The 19,065-nt window shown below is 37.4% G+C and overlaps 1 long non-coding RNA gene across 1 annotated transcript; it reads left to right on the plus strand.

Moving 5' to 3' along the window:
* The first annotated feature begins 12,405 nt into the window (after window positions 1-12,405).
* LOC149098872 (uncharacterized) lies at window positions 12,406-13,754 on the plus strand. Its single transcript, XR_016203992.1, has 2 exons — window positions 12,406-13,216; window positions 13,501-13,754. It is a non-coding gene; the product is annotated as an uncharacterized LOC149098872 (long non-coding RNA).
* The last annotated feature ends 5,311 nt before the right edge of the window (window positions 13,755-19,065 follow it).

Raw genomic sequence — 19,065 nt, forward strand, 5'->3', positions numbered from 1 at the left:
ATGAGTAACTTTCTGGTAATTTAGTCAGCCATTCAGCGGCTTGGTGGGGAAAACGGACCATCTTGGACTTCCTCAATTTATAATACCTAAGCCGTTTGCACCGGCGGACTGGGTATGAATAAATATTCTGTAACATATCCATTCGTTCTTCAGGTTCTCATGCAAGTTCTATACTTAATCATTCTCTGTAGTATCAAGGAGACAAATCTAGACGAGAAAAAACCGAACTTCAAGACAATCATAGCCAGCAAACTTCAGATAAGTTGGCGTGTCATGAACTCGTTACCTACGGTATGAATCAACCTGAATTTTCATCACTGCGCAACGACGCACTCACGATCAATTTATCGCCGGGCTAACGTTTTTAATGTTGCTTCACTTTTAAGGGATTATAAGAAAGGGGCATGTCTCTAAATCTGTAGCCAGGGAAGCATTCATAGTACGTGAATTTATCCAGACACCTTGCATATAGACTGGAATAGTGAGACTGCATTTAATTTTACAATCAGCTTTCAATATATTCGAAATTTCCTTAAGGTTCAAAGCGATTTTTAAGTAGTGTCATGAGAGACGTTGTGATTGCATTTAGAATGACTGATAAGTTGTTTTTCTTCACAAAAGAAGTCCAGCGACTCCATTATCCGTAATTTTCAAGACTTCTTCCACAAAATTTATGACCGCTGCCAGAACAAAATCTGATCGGCCCTAAAAAAAATCACACGAAAATATCTGATTAACGGTAAGTCTTTTCGATTAAAATTAACTTCATGATCAGAGTCTCTAATTCACGAATTAGAAGAAAAGAAAGGTATTAATCGAAATCAAATGGCTCATTTTTACAGACACGCTTTGTTGAAACTTCAACCGGAAGTGGCCTGGTTAGTCATTTTCTCGTAAGTTTTTTCTTAGTGAAAAAGCCTCAACCTCAGTATTTTTTTCTTGGTGTTACTAAACTAAGGGCTGAACTTTGCAGGGATACTAAGACTTCATGATATAAAACATGGGCATGGAAAATATGCGGTTTGAAAAACAGGCCATTTCCGGTTGCTTCCCATATGCTTGAAATAGGACCAAGTCGTGATCACAGCCACAGGCTAACAAAAAATTCCCGTGAGCTAATGCTTTTACCCATAAAAGCCTAAGGATAGGGCATTACAATTATGGTTTTGGCTTTGTCTGAAATTAATTGTACGTTGCTAAACGAGAGATTGAAAAGTGGCCAAAATTACACTAAAAATCTGCCTCTGGGGACCCCTGAGGGGCTTATATATATCCAGAACTTGGCTAAAAGAAGGCCGTTGAACCTGAAACTTTGGCATATGACATAAGTCTACATAACCACTCTGTGTACCAATTTTAAGCGAAATCAGCCGACCTTCATTTCCAAGTCTTCCCCGGTCTCTCAGACAGAAGCTCTTAAGTCCGTAGTCTTTCAGCCTTCGCTTAAGAGTTCGCTGATTCATTGTAATATTATGTTGCTTCTCCAACATCAGAGTAATATGCCTATACGTAAGACCTCTGTAAAAATGGTACTGACCCACGAGGTAACTGGCCGTGTTGAGTTGTTTCAGCCGATTCGTCTTCGCTGGAGCTGCTCGAGTTTCCACTGGACGCCATATTTATTAAACTCTGTCTTTGAAAAAGGGCGCGAATCTTGGAGCTTACTACTAGGTCTCAGGCCTTGTCGTTGAAATGCGTGCGCATAGTTTATTTCCCTTTCATTTGTGCCGTGCGGTTAACTTTTGTTTGCAGTGTTGATTTTGCTTTCTTTTCAGTGTACGTTCAGTTTTTTTGCTGTGAGATTTTTTTTTTACTTTATTTGGGGATTGATTTTTGCTTTCATTTTCAGTCTGCAATCCACTTTTGTTAGCAGTGTACGTTTTGCTTTCATTTGCAGTATGCGTGTAATTTTTTTGGCGGTGTGCATGCGTTAATTATTGGAGTGCATTCGATCTTTCATTGGCAGTGCTGGTTTGACTTCATTCGTAGTATCTTTGATTTAGTTTGCAGTGATATTTTTTGTTATTTTGTGTTTTTCTGGTTTGTAAAGTTGTCCCTAATGGACCACCGTACAATTAAGCTTATTTTAACAAACAACGAAACTGACAGAGATCATTTTTAAAGGCCATTTATGTGTTCAAGTACAGCCTTAGACGTGCAACTCATCAAACGTTTAAAAGGAGGTGGAAAAGAAAACATACCCCACAAACCGGCTATTGAATAACTGACATCTCAAACAGCTCAAAGCCAGAAGTGTTTTGTTCGCTTTCTTCTCCACTCTCGCTTTCAAGAAACGTCTGGTTCCATTTTGTTCTTTTCTCTCGTCGAAAAGGCCGTGAAGGACAGAAAGCTCAACCACCAAAAGCTTCAACCATGTGCAGCTTGTTTTCAATTCTTTGGTAAACTGATTCAAATTTAGCTTAACGAATTCTTGAGTAACGCCTTTACCGACTGCCATTTCCGTTTGTTGTCAGCTTGATGTTTAGGTGAACTGAGCACTTTAAAATTGTTTGTTTGCCCGAGGAACTATAACCTCGCCGCTATTCAAGAAAAATTTTGATATGTCGCCTTGTCAGATTGTTGAATACACATTTTCGCGCGGTTTATCGCGGTTTATCTCAAAAGTCTCAATGTTATCAGAGAACTGGTGACCGTGCAGCATGGAACTATCCAGTTGTGGATGCGCTTGGGTAGTTGGTTAACCACTCAAGAAGCTAGAGTCGCATTCGGCTATCGCCCCGTGTGACTCTTACGCTTCTTTCGTGCTTGGCAACCTCCCGCTTGCATCCGCAACTCCATAGTTGCACGCTGCATGCTTACCATTTCTTAAATATGCCTCGACATGCTGGTACATTGTTTGACCTTAAGTGTAGACGTAATTACGTAAACAAGAAAGTCTGTTATAAAAGACAAACACTAAAAGAACTTACAAAACATCGGTACCAAAAAGCAAGAAATTTGTAATATTAGTGCAGAATGATAGTTGATGATTAATGATGGGTAATCGATGAGTAATCAATGGGTCATCAATGGGTAATCAATAATAGTAACCCATATCCTTTTAACTTCTGGGCTACATATCCTGTATCCATTGACCACTATGCACAACAACATCGAACATTTTTTAAACATTTTTTTAACATGAAGTCAATGCGAGGAATAGCCATGTTTCAAGTTGGCCGGAAACAAAAGACGGGGTAGAGGGAGTAGTTTTGTACCTTAGTTATTACCTTTAACAAGGGTGAGAGGGGTAAGAGATAATAAATCAGATCGAGGTTGACAAATGAATGAATAATGTGTTTTGTTTTATTCCCCTAAGTTTTCGGAGCCAAACTAGAATTTAAGGATATCGTTGGCCAACCAGTATTTGAAACGGTGTTCAATATACTTTACAGGCATTGCAAGCTCACTAAAGCCTCACTTTTCCGAGAGGAAAATGTGTAAAAGAAAAAAAAGGAAGTGGAGGGTTGGTGTTTTCATGATGTAAATGGAATTTAGCAATTAGAATTTAAAACACAGCTGATTGATATACTTACAGCTTCCACAAGCGCCTTAAACCAGAGAAAACATTTTCTGGTAAATTCTGAATATTATTTCCTTGTAGGTTTCTGCGATAGACAAAAAAAAAAGGTTTGTAAAAAAAAAATTTCTTGGCATCAATATCGAGTTTAAGAGTACACAGTGTAAAATAATATTGTAACGGCTAAATAATTAAGCTAACTTTTATTTAATTATTTCTTAAGGTACACATCGTTACTAAAAGCGTTCCAACCGTCTTGCCCTCTGGAGCAAGAGCAACGTAAGTACCTTGTACCTTGTACCTTCTCTTGGTTCAGGACTAATTTCTGGATGGAAAATAGTTTTCATGTCTTTAGGTGGGGTGGAGGGGCATTTGCTTTTTTATCGCTGTGTTGGAAGGTTCTGGTTAGATTAGAATAACGCTGAAAACATGACATGGATATGCGAAGTTTCACTAAAACCTGAGGCCAATTTACAATTTATGGGAAGCCAGACTTTGAAGTGACTCCATCATAATGATTGAAAGAAAGCTTTTCCTGTCATTGAATCAAAAAATTAAAAAAAAAAAAGATAAATAAATAACACACAACAACAGCGTGCAAATTCTTCTAAAGAAAAACATCTTGGAATAAAACCCGCAACAAACGCTGTACTTCTAACGAATAAACTCAAACTGCTCTTTTTTTTGTTTGTCTTCGATTTGATGATCTACCGCACCCAAATTAGCAATCAGCAAATCAGAAACCGTGCCTACTCTCCTGACACGGTGAGATATCAAGTCACTGACCTGATATGGCTGCGTTATCATGGTCACTTGGTCGAATTTAGGAAGAGTAAATACCGAATCATGCCTTGTTTGTAAAGCTTCGTCAGCATAGCAGGCTTGTTAGGTTTCAATCGCCAATCGACCAAACTCACCTGATATGCTACCAAAGCGTTCCAGAAAGTACCATGAGTATTTACAAATAATAGTGACTAAAACTGGCAGACGGTTGTAGACTCTAGACAGCCTAAAACAAGCAGCTCATGCCGACAATTTTTGCTACTTCAGCCCTCTTCTGTTCGTTATTAGAAAACTGATTTGGCAATAACCACATTTCATATTTTCTATGACAAATAATCGTTGAAGAAAAATCAAAAGAGGATGTCATCGACCATCCTCCAACCGCCACCTTCCTGACCAAATGTGGAAAAAAGAGGGGATGGGTGGGGTGGGGTAGGCGTTTCCTTGTTTATCCCGATTCTACTGAATTTTACTTAGATCAGGTTAACATTGAGGAAAATGGTATTGAAATGTAAAGCCTTGCTCTAACCGAAGAAAACATTTTCTGTCAAATTCCAAATATTATTTCTCGATAAGTATCTGCTATAGATAAAGAAACAAGTAAAAAAATATATATATCTAGTAATAGTAGTGAGATTATGGATACACTTTGTAATATGATAATAAAGTTTACTTTTATTAGAATTGATCCTGTGCACCATACGTCCAAACCAAATACAATGGAAGTTCCCTTAACGGACACTCTTGTAAGCTGACAGGTCAACTTACGACCTCCTTCACAAAACCAGTTAATTTGAACTCCCGTAAAAACTCTGTGCTTACTCGTTCTCGAAAGCAGTCACAGACACTTTGAAGAATTGCCATTTAGTGTTCCTTTGTTTTTAAGCTCTCGTAAGCGGAAACCCGAAAGAAATTGGGCCTGACTATGAAAGCTACTCTCTGCATAAACATTTCTAAGCTATGGTCCTGCATTTTGTTGCACTGAAGCTGTTAATGTTAATGCTGGCTACATTTATGATTATTTCTTTTGCACAATTTTCCCAGAAGGTGCCAGTCTTTGCAGAAGTTGGCAAAACAATTGCTAATTTGTTTGAAAAAATTAACTTAAAGGCATAAACAAATGTTCTAATTCAAGTGATGAGGTTTTGTCTAAACGGACACCAAATTGAAGATTAAGGTCTAAAACCTTTATTGTCTTCCGCTATTTTAAGATGTGTCCTCTGCGAGTCAGAGGACAACTTCGATTATGGCGTGGTGTTTTAGCAGAGACCCATGATGTCAAGGCCAGGGGATAAAATACGTAACAACAAATATGGAAAACGACCCAAATAATTTCATACATGTATAAACTTGTTAACTTTAAACACGGAGTATTTTTCGACCGAGAATTACTCGGAAAAGCACATGAAAGTAAGACGTTGCTCCAAAGTGGAGAAGTTGCCCAAATTACTCTAGAATTTGCTTGAAATTTGTGATCCACCCATCAAGACTCGAAAAATACGAAAACTGCATTCACTGACAAAAGAGGAAAAATAACCTAAAACACGAGAAAGACGCAGTGATGTTGGAAAAAAAACCTAACCAAAGCAAAATAATCCCATCGTAAACATAACCAAGACCGTCAGGCCTTTACAAGCAACCCGCCCCAGGCAAAGCGGTTTTAGAAGAACACAACTACTGGTGGAGCTGTTTTGCCATGTAACACGGCCTTAAGCAAAACAATTTTGTTGGGAATTCGCGCTAAAACGAAGCAGTGTGACTAAGACAGAAGTATGACCAGAATTAGGCCGAGCGAAGTTCACTTCAGGTAGACGCGACCACAAGATAATGAATAGTTACTGTGTGGGTAGAACGGCACATGCAAGTCAAAGGCTGAAGTAAATAACATCTAAATAACAACTACTTAAAATCGGAGTAAGCTTTACTCAACATAATTCGCACTAACAATAATGGTTACGATTTACTCTACAGTTTGAGTTTAAAATTGTACTTATATTTTGAGTATTATTTTATTATTTACAATCAACATTTTAGGTGTTCACGGTTCGTAAAAGCGCTTTGTTTTCAACTGTTCGGTGTCGGCTTGATCAGCTTCCAAATGGGCTGCAAGACTTTTGCAATCCATAAATCAATTAAATAACGAAAGCCAACGTAGGCCAACGAAGGACAGGACCGTGGTGATTCCTTTTAGAAAACACCCTATAAGAAAGCGCGCTAAAAGCCAACCTGTTTTTAAGTAACTGAGGACAGCTTCTTTATGCACCTGCCCTCGATTTGATGATAAAATGTGTCATAACATTGTCAAACTAGCTGTGGGATAAAAACGCGTAGCCGAGTGAGAAGAAAAAAAAAACTAGTTTGACAATTTTAGGACGACATTTAGCACAAATAAGAAGGCACGGCGCGTTACGGATTTTGTTTTTCGCGTAAGCGAAAGCCGAATTGATGAAGCAGTAGATTTGATGTCAGTAAATCCCAGGTAAGAGTGCGAAAGAACCTGGGTTTCTTTAAGGCAAAATAATTCTGAAATCAATCTGACACTAACTTTATCGCTAACAATGTTGATATAATATTCATTTCAAAGACCTCCCGTTAGATGTAATTTGAGCTTTAATATCGGGAGATTACAGCATCACTAAACACACTGTTAAAATGTGTACACAATAGCGTAATCTATGTACCTGATATCTTTATTGACAGTAAAAACTGGCCAAAAATAAGCCCGTGGTTAAGAAGTCGAAAGTAATCATAAAATGCACGACAGAAACACAAAACTACCGCGAGCTGTTGAGACAATGATGGCATAATAAAAGACAATTTACATTTTGATAATCCAAGTAAACAGTGAATTTCCTTTTATTTTCCCGCAGAGTTTGGTAAAAGAAATATCAAAAGATTTTATGAGTATTTTTATCTAGTTTTCGTATAGAACTAGCTGGTTGCACTACTCATTATCTATTCTGTTGTATATAGTGAGTAGCCTAGCAGTGTGCGGCTGTTAACAAAATGGCATCCGCTTCTTTTCGTCTCGAACAAATAGTATGCTAAAACAATTAGATGATTCTCTCTCGATTTCCATGCGTGATATAGTAGACTCAGACTGTGCCTTTAAGCGATAGAAATCTCGAGCTCATAATCTAAAATAACTTTGAGCCGTGTTTTACTCTTTCAAAAGCCTCCTCCCTCCTGATAGCCATTGCACACAAACCTTTTTCTTTTCTTTTTCTTTTTCATTTTTCGAAAAGAAAAACAAAAACAAGCAAAACAAAAGAAACAAACAACGAAAGAAAGAAATGAGAAGGAAAAAAAATAAACAAATAAGAAACAAACAAGATACAAAAGAGTTCAAGAAAGGAAAAATCAAAAAGTACCCTCCACCCTCCACTATCCTGGTCAGTTTTGGGGAAAGAGAACGGGGAACAGGGTGTTTGCTTGTAACAGCTCTGCTGAAATTCATCTCCGAATTTTAGTGCATTTTGTTAAGGATAAGATAAATTTGATTAAGAAATTGACATTGATGCGCGAACTCTTACTACAACATAATTTACTATATATGGGAGGCCAGAGTTTGTGGTGAGTTAGACTTAAGCTTGATTAAACGCTTTTCTTTATATTTTACCTCTCACTTTCAATAAAAAAAATGTAATGTTACTATTACAAATTTTTCACCCCCAGTTTGGGCTGTTATGGCAAATGCTTTGTGAAACTTTTCGAGTTAAAAATATATCAGGGTTTGGGGTTGGATCGATTTAAGTACAATTAAGCAATGTTGCAATTTCGATAGTACGCTGAACGAACTGTTTTGCATCGTCGTGTTACAACTGAAGAAGTGTAGAATTTAATAATGTTTAAGAAAATCAAAAAAATAATTTACGTCGCTTTGCTTGTTTTATTTTTTTCTTGTAAAACGTTTTGTCCAGTGTACTCTGTATATTAGACATAGACAGACAGTTTATTTTACTCGGAGAACACACTTAGCTATGGTAACGGTGCGTCCCATAGACTTGATAAGCAGCCGAGTCTACATTACGCATCAGCTAGTTTTTAGGTGCGCCAAGAAAACAAAATAACAAGATGAAAATGTATGTACAATTGGTTAAAAACACAATTGGTTTATAAATATATTAAAATTCAAACTCGGCTTAGGAGAAAAAATAGAAATCAAGTCGAAATTGAAGGATGAGTAGATAATTTTTTTTTTATTCCCCTAAGCCTAAGAGCTAAGTTAGAATTTTAAGATATCACAATTGGCGCCTTTATTTTTTTAAACGTTGATCGATACACTTTACAAGCATAGCAGGTTCACTAGAGATTCACTTTTGCGAGTGGAAAATTTGTGAAAAAAAAAAAAAAACGATGGAGAGGGTAGGTCTACTGCGCATGATTTTCGTGTCTTTTGCGCGCGCTTCACGAAGGCGTGTATATACACAACATGAAGAGATGTCCTTCAAGTTAGTTTTCTCTTAAACGAGCATGGTGAGCTATACTTTCTTTTATTACTGACGTTTGGTATACAATTAATTCTATATAACTAAACAGTTAAGCAATAATGTTCGGAAGGAAAAAAAAAATGTAGCTTAAAGTGTGCTCAAAACCGTTACTCTAGGATACAAATTATGACCTTGAAAACAACAAGTGGAGAAACGTTTTAAGTCGATGTCGTTTTAAATTGTTTGAATATGCCATAAATTATATATTACATCGTTCTATATGCCTTAGAATTTCTACCTATCAAGTTTTTATGAAGTCTTTCTTTTTAAGAAAGATCTCTTTTATCGACCGCAAAATGTAACGTGAACCGATAAAATAACACACGTGATTAGGCATAAAAGGGGTAAGATAGGCCCATCATATATCTTTTTAGAGATTGGTGACCTTCTTTTTAATTGTATTTCCTGAAAGAGCTCTCGGTAGGGGATATTCAGAGAAAGTTTCAAAAAAAAAATCGTTTGACAACTTTTATTTCTCAGGAATCACCTTAAGGTCATTCCTCACATTTGCATTGCGCGTCCTTACTGCGCATAATTTATGGCGTCATTAGCGCGCGCTCGTGCACACGCACATTGAAAATATGACGGATTTGCCTTGATATTGAGCTCTGTCAGTTGAAAAATGACTCTAGCTCACCAACGAGCACGGGTACCCAAATTGTTTTTCCAGTCATTGTAATCAACTAATCATAAGCTTTGTGCTTTTGCTGAAAATTGAATAAATAAGAAAAATAGCAGATACACTGTGGTCTTTTCTATTTTGCAGGCGGTAACCACGTCAAGAAATTTGGTTCAAATTTTTAATCAAGGATTTAACTTTCTGCCTGAATCAAACTTAAAATGTTTATTTGTGTCCGACACAATGTATTGACTCTAGTTTAATGCGTGTTCTTATGAGTCTGGGTTCACAAAGATTTTACAATTACTGGGAATGCGTTCTTATAATAAGCATTAAATAATGCCAAAATGGGGTATTTTCAATGCCTCACTGCTCCTTAATGAGTATGGGCACCCCCCCTTTTTTATTTCAAAATTGAAGTTATCATATGACAAATATTCAGTGGACAAAGTTTGAACAAAAATCTATTGTAACTTTTATTTCAGAGGAATTACCTTAAAACGGTAAAATAAACAAAGAACAAATGCGTAATAATTTCTGCCCCTAAAAGAAAGCGCGCAATAAGCGCTGGACTTCTATTAAATTCAATAAATTCAGGCTGTTTTTTACTCTTCTGTCTTCGATTTGATGCTCTACAGCACCCAGAATAGCAATCTGCCAATCAGAAGCCGCATCTAATGTCTTGACACCGTGCGATGTGAAGCCACTGACATGATATGGCTACGTCTTTATGGCAACTTGGCCGAACTTGAGCACGGTAAATACATAATCCCACCTTTTTAGGTATGCTTCGACAACACATCAGGCTGGTTTGGCTTCGGTCACCATGGGTAGTTTGGAAAAATTTCGAGACATGGGGCGACGAAACTCGCCTGATATGCCACCAAAGCGTAATAATAGTGACCAAAATAGATGGCGGCCTTAGACAGCTCAGATGAAATCTGATTATCAATCACTTTACTACACAGCACACCGGCACGTGCCGAGAACTTTTGCTAATTCAACCCTCTTCTGCTTCATCAGAGCGATTACTAGAAAACTCATTTGATAGTAACCACATACAATATAAATATTTTTTTGTTTATGACAAATAATCTTGATGTGTCCTCGTAGAGGAAACAACAACAGATAATTTTATCAACCATCCTCAAACCATCATCCTCTTGACCAGTTATGAGATTAGAGGGGACGGGGGGGAGGGGGTGGTGGTGGGGTGGTGTAGGAGATTAGTCATTGATCATCGCCAATAATCAATGAATAATCAGTTGCTTACCCAACGTTTACTCGTTGATTATTCATTGATGTAATGGATCGTCGATTAGACACCCCTTGAGGTTTACAACGTAGGGATATTTGCGGGCACAAAATTTTTTCAACAAAAATTGTGCAAAAATATTCTGCCCGGTTCAGAGGGGGAGGGGTTTGAGTGACCCATATCCTTTTAATTTCTGCCCTATACATCCCATATCCATTGACCACTATACACAACAACATCTCACATTTTTGGAACACTTTTTTTTTTTTTTTTAATATGAAGTCAATGCGGGCAGTAGCCATGTTTGAAGTTGGCCGAAAATAAGGGACGGGGTGGAGAGGGGAGTTTTGTACCTTAGCTCTTACCTTTAACAGGGGTGAGAGGAGTAAGAAATAAGAAATCAGATCGGCGAGGTTGACGAATGAATGAATAATGTGTTTTGTTTTATTCCCCTAAGTTTTCGGAGCCAAACTCGGCTAGAATATAAAGATATCGTAATTGGCCTACCAGTATTTAAAACGTTGTTCAATATACTTTACAGGCTTTGCAAGCTCACTAAAGTCTGACTATGTGACCTCTTAGAACAGACGGAACTGGAAAATATACCAGGCATTCTCCTCCAGCTCGGCTTTCGCAAAGCCTCTGACACAATCGAGTGGCCAATGATTCAGCAAGTCCTGTCAATTTTCAACTTTGGTGTTTCTATTAAGCGTTGGATAGAAACTTTCTACTGTAATGCAGAGAGTTCTGTTATTAATAATGCTTTCACTACTATGCAGCTCATGTTGTCTCGAGGAGTAAGGCAAGGTTTTCCACTATCACCCTATCTCTTTATTCTATCTGCGAAGATACTTGCGACTAAAATACGGCAAGATAATTCGATTTGTAGCATTTTTATCTTTCGTAAGGAACTCAAAATTAGCCAATTTGCGGACGACACCTCTCTCATTTGCAGTAACCTAATATCGGTCCAAAACGCTTTGTTCATACTAAACGAGCTCGGGATTTTATCTGGCCTAAACCTCAACGAATCCAAAACCAACGTTCTTTGGCTAGGTCCTTGGAAACAGCGTACCGAAAGACCTCTCAACTTCATATGGACGAAAGAACCGCTTAAAGTCTTGGGGATTCATATCTCTTACGATAAGGCGGGAATTGAGAGAAAAAAAATGTCAACCAAAAAATTGAAAACCTTAATGCAAAGCTGGGCACCTGGAGATTGCGCCAACTTTCTATCTTCGGGGGCTGTTTAATCGTTAAGTTTCTAGGGATTTCACAGATCGTTCAATCTATTGCCGTGCTAGACATTCACAAGGATTACATTGCAAGAATTCAATCTTCAACTTTTAAATTTATTTGGAAGGAAAAGCTGAACAAAATTAAAAGGAGAGTTCTATATCAAGTTTATGAAAGAGGTGGTCTACGTGTAACACGCGTTGAAACTTTGGATAAGGCTCTACGTTTGGCATGGATTCAAAGGCCCCTAAAAAGTGACAGCCGGGGGACAGAAAATTGCAAAGTCATCCCTTGTTCCTTCTTTAAGAAATATGTGGGCTTATACTTCTTGCTTCACTGTAACATTGAGGAAAATTTCCTAAAGTCCATTGAAATGCCATCCTTCTACAAGCAAATTCTCAGTTTCTTTTTGGAACTGCAGAGTATCTATGACACGAACAAAGACCAGGAATTAATCCTTTTTAACAACAAAGAAATACAAATACGTGGTAAAACTGTGTTTTATCAGGACTGGTTTGACCAAGGAGTCTACTCAATTTGTGACATTCTCGACTCCAGTAGAATGTACTTACATTTTGCAGATTTCTGTCGAAAATTTTCAGTTGAGTCCAATTTTCTCACCTATTTTCTGTCGGCTATCTTTAAACGACTGCTGGAAAAGGCGAGGGACTCTTTTGGCACCAATCCGATTTTTACTCTAGAGAATTCCACATGTCATCTGTCACCGTCGCTGTCGATCGACCTATCTAAATTAGCATGTAAAGATTATTACTGGCTTTTTTTGAACAGGAAGGAACCTTGCGCAACTGGCCCTAGCAAGTGTCAACGCGACCTTCCACAGTTCACTCTCTCTTGGAGCACAATTTTTAAGCGGATAAAGTCAATCAGTAAGCAAAATAAATTAAAAGATTTTTTTACAAACTTGTTCATCGCAGTGTCACCACAAAGAAAGAGTTACATTTATACCGAATTGAAGACAAAAAGAGTTGTCATTACTGTGCGGATGACGACTCTTTAATGCACTTCTTCTTAGGTTGTCGCATTGCGGTCGACTTTCTCCGGAAAGTGCTATGCTGGTTTAATGAAAAGGAAAACTCTTCGATCACTTTAAACTCAAAAGAAATACTCTTCGGAGCAGTTACTGATAACGATAATGAAATAATATTAATAATAAGGTTATCCCAGTGGTAGTGGCAGCATTGGGATCAATACCACTGAGATTGAATGACAATCTGAGAGCCATTGAGGTGGGCATTCCTGTTGGACTGATCCAGAGATGTGCATTGTTGGGGTCGGCAAGAATTCTTAGAAAGGTGCTGGAGATGTAGAAAGAAGAGAAAAAGCAAACAAGGGGTGTTTCTTGGCTTCCCTAGACAAGTTGCTGTTGCCCGGAGCCAATGACGAAACCAGCTTCAATATCATCAATAGCTGAGCGAATCTTTAATAATAATAGTAATACTAATAATAATAATAATAATAATAATAAATTTCTGTCTCCTCTATGCCAAATTCTACTTTCATTTCCAGAAAATCGACCAACGTGCATGTAATTGGGATATTTTTGTCCGGAAACTAAATTTTATGTTGAAAGTAGAAGGTTTCGCTTAGTTCAATTTGTCTTCTACTTCTCGCAATAAAAAAAAAAAACCTCGCAAAATCATCATCTTAGCAATTACTTAAATTGAATAGAATATATCCTGTAGAAATCAGTTGTAATTATATGGTATTATTATTAGTACAGTGGTTACCCGTAAGTGCTGTATGTAGCGTTATGTTAATGTTGAAAAAAAACGTATTGTAGGTAAGTTTGTCGTAAGTATTGTATTTAAGTAGTTTATTGTAATTAACATATTATAGGTAAATTTATTATACACAAAAAAATGTGTGGCTATATCATAAGCTGAGACTCAATTAAAATGCACAGTCAAGTGAAAAAAAAAAAAAAAAAAGACTTAGGGATATGCACGGATATGTAAAGCTTTACTATAGCCTGAGGCTAATTTACAATTTATGGGAAAACAGACTTTGGAGTGAGTCCATTATGGTGATTAACAAAATTTTTTCTGTCCTTGAATAATAATAGCGAAAAAAAAAACAAAAAAAAACACTCAACAACAGCGTGATAATTTTTCATCAAAAACATCTTGGAACAAAACTCGCAATAAAAGACGTACTTCTACTGAATAAACTCAGGCCTTTTTTTATTCGTCTGTCATCGATTTGATGATCTACCGCACTCAAATTAGCAATCAGCAAATCGGAACCCGTGTCTATTGTCCTGAGACGGTGGGATTTCAAGTCACTAACCTTATATGGCTACGTTATCATGGTCACTTGGCCAAATTTAGGAAAGTAAATACCAAATCATACCTTCTTTGTTATGCTTCGGCAGCATAGCAGGTTCGTTAGGTTTCGATCGCCATGAGTATTTTGGCGAGACTACGAACCATGGGTCGACCAAACTCTCCTGATATGCTAACGAAAGCGTATCAGAAAGTACGATTAGTATTTACGAATAATAGTGACTAAACCTGGCAGAAGGTTGAGGGCCTTAGACAGCCTAAAACAAACCAGGAACCATTCACTTAACTAGCAGCAAATGCCGTCAGTTTTTGCGAATTCAACCTTCTTCTGCTGCATCAGAGCGATTTTTTTTGTTTTTTTTCATTATTAGAAAACGGATTTGCTAATCACCACTTTCCATATTTTCTTCGACAAATAATCTTTATGTGACTTCGTGGAAGAAATATCAAAAAAGGATTTCATTGACCATCCTCCAACCGCCACATTCCTGACCAAATGTGGGGAAAGAGACGGGTGGGGTAGGGTGGGAGCTTGCTTGTTTATCCTGATATTAGTGCATTTTGTTTAGATCAGAGTAACATTGAAAAAAAATTACGTTGATATACAAAGCGTTGCTATCACCGAGGAAAACATTTTCTGTCAATTCCAATTATTATTTCTAAGTAAGTATTATGCAATAGATAAACTGAGTGAAAAATATCTATATCTAGCATGATGAGGTTATGGCTACACATTGTAATGATAATAAACTTAACTTTTATTAGAATTGATCCTATACACCATACGTCTGAATTAAATACAATGGAACCTCTTCTAACACACACTCTCGTAAGCGAACAGGTCAACTTACGACCACCTTCACAAAACCCGTTTGGACTGCCATACAAACTCAGTGCTTACTTGCTCTTGTAAGCAGCTACGGACACGTGTAATTTAGATTTCACATTTAATTTTTAAGCTCTCTAAAGGAATTGGGCCTGACTATGAAAGAAACTCAGAAACAATCGTAAGCTATGGTCTTGCATTTTCGTGCACTGAGACTGTCAATGTTACTGCTGGCTACAATAAGATTATGAAAATGAAGAGTTACATTACAAGTTAAGCGACGTAATTAGAATTTAGCAATTGATATTTGAAATAGTAATCGATATACTTAGAGGTATAAATAAATAAATAAATAAATAAATGAATGAATAAATAAATAAATAATTAATTATTAGTCCGTCCACACGCGTTTCGTTGTTGTCTACTAGTTATTTTTCTTCTGCGCGCAAGGGGGCTGCGAAGTGTACACAAAACAATTTTGTCTTTCCCAAGATCATCTCCATGCGCTCGAGCTTTTTCAAATCCCTTGCGGTTACCACTTTTTCTTGGGATATAGTCAAAGTCACGACAAAATAAATATCTTTTGGACAGAGTGATAATTAATGGCAGGCCAGACATTAAAGTGAGTTATACCTACGTTTGACAACAACAACAACAACAACAACAACAAAATACGCAACAACAAAGAACAACACCATGGTAATACACTCTGTAAAAAAGTGCGCACTCAAAGCCGTCCATCTATTCAACAAACTCAGGCCAGCTTTCATGTGTCTCTACTCGAATTCATGATAAATTAGGACAGCTCAGCAGAGAGGATCTGTAGAACGTCAAAACGATCGAGCGTATACTTGGAGGATGGAAAATTCCATGTAAAAGTGCGAGAGGAATTGATGATCGCGTGAAGTGATACTTGCCTCAAGAAAGCTATAGTAACTGGAAACATGTTATCAACGACTAAACGGTAGCAAACGTTAAGTGCTTTATAAAGAAAATACTAGACAATGGGTATGAGTAGCTAACCAACTAATATGTTTACTTTTAAGCTTAATTTTGTCTGTAGGCAGCAGGGCGAGGTTAGCAATTTCAAGCTCGAGAACACAGTTTTTCACTATACGGACGACCCTTAGCCGGCAAATAACAATTTGTTCTTCTCTCTCCTGCGGTATATTGGCTTACACTGTAAGTGGGTTTGTTTTTGCCACTGTGTCTCTGAATCGGCTTACGTGCCGTCTGCAAACCATTCCTAAAAAACCTCCTTAACCACCAACTTACATACTAGACACAAAGGAATCTATGAAAGAACAGATTCATATCTTAGAAATTAACTTTTCTTGCATTTTGCTCACTTCTAACCAAAAACCGATCAAAGAGATAAACTCGACTGAAATTGACTCAGTTTTTTAGTTAAAGCTGTACGCCGTGATAAACACAAGATTACGCCCAATTGCAGCGCACAACCAAACTCACAAGCTTAAAACATTCGTTAGAATTTATTCATAGTGACTTTCCCTGACATTTTAAAGTGAATAGCGAAAAAGTTGTGTAGATTAATCGTCGATGGAAGTATGAAAAGGGAAAAGGAAGGCGATTGGCACTATTTCACTTACTAAAATTGATCAACACGACAAATTTCACCCCCTTTTTTCTCGCCGTTTAATACCTTACATACTTACATACTTTATTTATTTCAACGCGGTAAAATATTCGGTAAATTATTATAATAGTATAAAAAAAGAAAATTTTAATTACAAGTACATTGTTTTACACGATTGCCGTGTGGGAGCCTAACTGACAGTTGTTATAACGTTGGTCAATTTCCCTTTCGAAGCGTTCAAGAGAGTCTGATTTCCGTAAATAAGCGGGTAGGTTATTCCATAAAAGCGCCCTGCTATAGCCAAAGCCACGCTTGCAGTAGTCTGTGTGCGGCTTGGGCGGGTCTAGTTTGAGCTCAGAATTTCTTAGATTATACGATGTACTGCGGATGCTAAACACGTTTTGCAGGTACGCCAGAGTAAGCCCTCCCATCCCCCATCCCCCCCCTCCCCCGCCAATTTTTCAGTTTAAACATCAACATCGCCTTAAGATTTTTTTTTTCTTTCCTGCGTGTGGAAAGATTGTTCAAGTGGAGTCTATTTAACAGAACTAAAAACTGGCACTTGTGTCATACCTAGACTTGGAAATGACCCTGGCAGCCCTAAGTTTTTGGAGTTTATCGTATAAAGACGTTCGTGCTAATTGTTACTGCGCACACAAATTCACACGCCACGTCATGCACCGAGCGCATGTTCAGTAATAAAAAGAACAATGATAGGGCAGATGGCCATTGCTGTAGCTTTGCCTAGATTTAACGATCTTGGACGTTGGGTGATCCCTATGTTTCTTTTGATGGATCATTTTCTCTACCGATTTTCTACATTTAGCGAGAAAATGAAGAACATTTAACCATTAGCAGTTTGAAATTTTTGCAAAATGCACTGTCGAATTCCGTTGTTTTTACTCTTGGTTTTATCTGTGCGGCGGTTTCAAATGTGTCTAGAAGGATTAAGTTTTGTGAAAACGTTGGCAACATTTCGACTTATTTACGCAACATACCCTCTTCCAAAAAATATGACTAAGATCGTTTACCTCCGTTGACTCGCCTTCGATATTTTTAATTATAAACCCCTGTAAATCATGCTGAGTAACGTGCGCCAATTTGTCAAAATCAGGATAGTTTTCCACACGCTTTATCTCTGAAACGAAGTCCGTGACAAGCATTTTTTTTTGGGCATTTCTGACACAAGTAACTCATTATCTGACTGCAGTAAATATTAAAAAAAATCTATCGACTTGAAAATTTTCCTTAAAGTCCCTGTTGTAATGTAGGTAACGTTACCGAGTTGATTTATGCTCGGAACGTCGATCGCAACATGTAACTTTCACCTTGTCAAGTTAGGTCTTTTTTCCCTTTTTAACTGCTACCAAGAACTATTCGACTATTCGAAAGTTGAGCGTGTCCAGACACCTTAAGTTGTTATAGCCCTTGTTATTTTTATGCTTCAAGTAAGAGTAGAATTATATTTATATCGCGTATTATTGCTTGTAATCGTTTAGTATCTTGTATTAAATTTGAGTGCTTATATCTGTTACTTAACTTAGATTTCTGTTTTTTCATTGTCGTATTTCAGTTCGAACCGATTTACGCGACATTCAGTGCGTGAATTGTCTGTTTTGAGAATAATTGAGTTTTGTAATTGCTCTACGAACCTTATCACTCTTCAATAAACTCTGTTCACGTTACTGTTCAGCGATTAATTCTTGTCGAGATTTTGTAAAAACGAACTCGACAACGGTCTGCTTATGGGATTTACCTGGATCTTAGTTTGGTAATCTGTCCTTGTGAATTACAAGCCTATCAGTGCTATTTTATAGCTGTGACCTGTGTTTGGAAAAGAGAGAGGGAAGGATGACAGTGTCTGTCAACTCCACTGTTCCTTTTCACTTCAAACAGGCGCGCTATGGTGAAGATTGTATGATCGATAAAAAAGGAAAAACAGGTGTTCTTTGTTCGCTTGTTAGCTAGTAGTTTCCAAGTATTAATGCCAACGTCCAATTTTAACAAAACTTAAACAATGTGGAATCGGCAACTTGGATCCGGCACCTTCAATTTTAGTTCCCTTCTTTTATATAACGAAATAGTCTCAACCGTGTAAAAAGCTATTGGAATAGTAAAATGCAAAAACTGAAAACTTCAAAATTTTGGTAAAAGAGCCTGTTGAAACGCTACCTTGGAAACATGCATATCCAAATATCAAGTTTAACATTAATTTCTGTAAACAATGGCATGTCGCAAAATTGCTTTCACATATATTTTAGATCAAGCAACAAGGTTTGGTTTCCTTTGCTTACAAACAAATTATAAACGTTATAAAAGTCATCAAGGACCAAATATTCCAGCATGGGACCGTAGAAAATGAATTGATCATTTATGTAATTTCCTTCAGTGTCGTACCCTTTCGTATTCACTGCCTGGTCGCATTTTGAACCGTTT

The sequence above is a fragment of the Orbicella faveolata genome, unplaced genomic scaffold (assembly GCF_042242905.1).
Source record: "Orbicella faveolata isolate gen_17 unplaced genomic scaffold, um_ofav_v1 contig_46, whole genome shotgun sequence".
In the NCBI taxonomy this organism is placed as follows: domain Eukaryota; kingdom Metazoa; phylum Cnidaria; class Anthozoa; order Scleractinia; family Merulinidae; genus Orbicella; species Orbicella faveolata.